General features: G+C 51.2%; 1 long non-coding RNA gene across 1 annotated transcript; it reads right to left on the bottom strand.

Moving 5' to 3' along the window:
- Nucleotides 1–1,131: 1,131 nt before the first annotated feature.
- Nucleotides 1,132–3,757, bottom strand: LOC121104638. Its single transcript, XR_005836999.1, has 2 exons — nt 2,791–3,757; nt 1,132–2,702 (listed from the first exon to the last, which is right to left on the bottom strand). It is a non-coding gene; the product is annotated as an uncharacterized LOC121104638 (long non-coding RNA).
- Between the last annotated feature and the right edge of the window lie 6 nt (nt 3,758–3,763).

The following is a 3,763-nucleotide window of genomic DNA, read 5'->3' as shown; positions in this document are numbered from 1 at the left end:
CCACTGAGCCAGCCAGGCGCCCTGTGTAATTCACTTTAAGACATTCACGCATTTGTTCGTGTATTCAGCATGTTAGCGAGGGCTTACTACACGTGCCCCTCTCTAGAGAGTGTTGATTTGAAAGCATAGCCTCTGCCCCTTAAGAACTCTCCTGCTAGTCGATAAGACTTCATGCATGAACAGTAACATATGAGTTTTCAAGGCACTTTATGATGTTTTCAATCTGAAAAATGTCCACTGTGAGGAAAACAGGGTAGACATTATTTTTATGACATTCATAGTTTTTCTGGTTATACATAGAATATATGTTAACTGCATCACTGCAACGTACAAATTAAAAAAACCTCGGTCCATCAAAACTCCTTTCCTGCAGAGAAGATTTGCCGGACCCGCAGCGCTGAGGGCAGCCAACATTCAGACCTCTGAGAACTACACTCAGTGACCTTAGCACTCGTCCCACGTCATAAGCGCGGCTTCAACGGCTCTGTGGTCATCTGTTGTCTGTTCTACGGATGTACGGGGGCTTCTGAGAAAACTCTGCCCACTTTCTGGTTTCATAGACTTTTTGCTTATGTGGACTACATAGATTGACAATTACCACACTAGGAATTAAAACTCAGAAATTAAAATAATAGCAATTCATTTAAAATCATACACCCGGTACACGTTAACATTAAAAAAAAAAGATTTTATTTATTTATTTGAGAAAGATAGAGGGAGGGAACACTAGCGGGGAGGAGAGGGAGCAGACTCCCCGCTGAGCAGAGAGCCCGACGCGGGGCTCGATCCCAGGACCCTGAGATCATGACCTGGGCTGCAGGCAGACGCTTCACCGGCTGAGCCACCCAGGTGCCCCGTAACATAACATTTTTTTTTAAGATTTTATTTATTTATTTGAGAGAGAGAGAGACAGCCAGCGAGAGAGGGAACACAAGCAGGGCGAGTGGGAGAGGGAGAAGCAGGCTCCCATCGGAGGAGCCCGATGTGGGGCTCGATCCCGGAACGCCGGGATCACGCCCTGAGCCGAAGGCAGACACTTAACGACTGAGCCACCCAGGTGCCCCCCCTCCCCATAACATAACATTTTCAAATGAAAAATAATATTGTGTGTCAACTGTACTCACTCACAAAAAAAATCAATGTAAATCATAATCTCACTTTTTAAAAAACCCTTATTTTTAGAAGATCTATAAGATATGATGGAAAATGACAGAATAATGGAAAAGTAAAATGAAATGAAAGTATAAAAGATGTAAAATAAAAGCAAAGTGGAAAAACAACAGTAAAATCAAAGGCTCTAGGATATTAACTGGACCCTGAAAAAGTGGATCTGATTTCAGTGACCTGGAGAAAACATGTGGTGATAACACGGCACAAACATCTAATGAAAATGTTTGCTTAAAAAAAAAACGAAAACAAGATGAGTGATATTTTCTTAGGAACAACAGTGAGAATGGATGAAGCAGACGAGACAATCTGGTCTCAGACCCACAGCTGAAGGAAAGCATGTATTAAAGATTGTTCTTTAATATCAAACCGGAGCTTCGTGTGGGGCAGCTTCTTAAGCGCTGGCCGCAGTGTGAATGCGAAGTCACGCCAACGAGCTCCTCACACTCTGCCGTCAGGACACGGGGCTGTCTCGAGCTGTGTACACCTCCACCGACGTGGGGCTCTGTAGCTCTCGGTGCACAAGTCAGCTTCCGCCACGCACGCTCGGGGGCTTGCAGAATGCTGGACGGAAGGGACGGCCAACGGCTGCAGACCTGGGGGCTGCCTTTGTCTTGGTTCCTGTCTGGTCAGGAGCTGTCTGAAGCAGAGCGCAGGTAGACGGTGGGGCATGGTGACCCCATAGCATCCTTGGCCTGGATGACACCCACAGTTCCATGGCCTCTCAGGGGTCCAGGCATTGTCAGGAAGTCTGATGTCAGTGACTTGCAAGACAGTGTGATTTCCCTTCCTTTGTAACAAACTGGAGCAAAAGCTCCCCTCCTCCTGGGAGCCTGAGGTGGGCTGGGTATCTCACATGGGTGTTCTTGGGGAGAAATCACCTGGTAAAACCGATCTATCCTGCCGGCCAAGCATAGCCCAGTGCTGTAACTTCGCTCTCTGGCAGACAGAAGAGGTGAGCACACGTTCCAGTGCTGGGCCTGAGGTCCTATGACAGAAACAGGTGGAGGTCATGCCGCAGTGGAGAGACCAGGTAGCCTGGACACCAGCAGAGTCTGGGGCTGGTGGCCACAGCGGCAGGCAGCTGATGCAGACACGGTCACCTGGATGCCCTCTCTCGTGCCACACAGGCCTGGTCTCCGTCACCAGCGCCCTTCCGGAACTTCTCCCTTTGACTCTGTTGGCATCATCTCAAGAACATGAGATAAATGACAGAGACATGGATCGTGGGCAGCCATTCTTGTATTTACCAGGTAATAAAATAGCACTCACATAAGCTCAATAGTTTAATCTATTTTTTAAAGATTTTATTTATTTATTTGAGAGAGCAAGCGAGTGAGCACGAGTTGGGGGGAGAGGCAGAGGGAGAGGGAGAAGCCAACTCCCCCTGAGCAGGGAGCCAGACGGATCAAGAACACTGCGATCATGGCCTGAGCCGAAGTCAGGTGCTTAACTGGCTGAGCCGCCCACGCGTCCCAATAGTTCAGCCTTAAAAAGAATCATTTTTTTCCATCGCTGAAGTACACTCTAAATTACTGCAAACAGAATGAATTATAACATCACTGAAATGAAGTCTGCTTGAAAACTTCCCACTTGGGAAATGGTCTTCAGCGATCTTCCTACCTAAGTATGAACGCAGGTCCGCGGCTGGGTCCCGAACAAGGCGCTTGTTTCCTGCCTTCTCTGCGCCCTCGCTGGGAGCGCGCGCTCCGGGGACTGCACTTCTCCAGCGGCTGCTCACCGTGAGAAGTCACACCCACATCAGGACAGCTCGGCGTGCCTGCCCTGCTCTAGGAGTGGGCCGCCTCGGCCGCCCTCTGGGTACTGCCCCCCGCCGCCCAGGGCAGGGAGGGAGCCCCGACACGGGCGGACTAAGGACCATGCCCGGTCCCAGAGTCCTCAGGCCAAGAGCTCCAGGCCGGGCAGACGAATCTCCCTAACCACCGCCGTGGGGGCTCCCACTGCACCTTTCAATCAAGCAACAGGGAAGGTTGTACCTGGTTCCCGAATCAAAGGTACTCCGTAAAATCGAGTAATGATTATCTTCTTGCGTTCCGGAAAACGCAAGCGCTTTACCTGTAATTACAAGTAATTAAACGGAGCGAGCGCCGGCGATTCGCAGAACTCCCCAACCCTCCATCTGAGTGTCCCTTCGGCCCTGAGTTTCCACGTTAATTAACTCCAACATCAATGAGCACATGTGGCCAGTGGCTACAGCACAGGAAAGTGCGGCTGGGGGCAGGGGGGCGGTCGGCACAAGAGCACCGTAGGGCAGAGCGCGGACTCGGGAAGTGTCCAAAGCCCTTTGGAAGGGCTCGTAAGAACCAAAGCCCGGTCACTGCAGGGCTCGGCCTGGACAAGCGGCTCTTCCGGAGCCTGTCTCCGGGTAGGCGGCCTTCCACACGCTCGACACGACAAGCGGCCCGACATCTGGTTTCTGTCACTTACTGTTCACGCACATTCCCCCCCCCCACATCCTTCAAAAAGTGTCCCTGAACAATCTTTCCGCGCAGCGTTCCACATCTAGCAGTTGCGTGGGCCGAACCCGCAGGTGCGCCCGTGGGCGGGACCCTGCGAAGGTACCGTCGCGTCCGCC

Source organism: Ursus maritimus, unplaced genomic scaffold (assembly GCF_017311325.1).
Source record: "Ursus maritimus isolate PB19 unplaced genomic scaffold, ASM1731132v1 scaffold_22, whole genome shotgun sequence".
NCBI classification, from domain to species: domain Eukaryota; kingdom Metazoa; phylum Chordata; class Mammalia; order Carnivora; family Ursidae; genus Ursus; species Ursus maritimus.
This window is presented reverse-complemented; position numbering and strand designations above follow the sequence as displayed.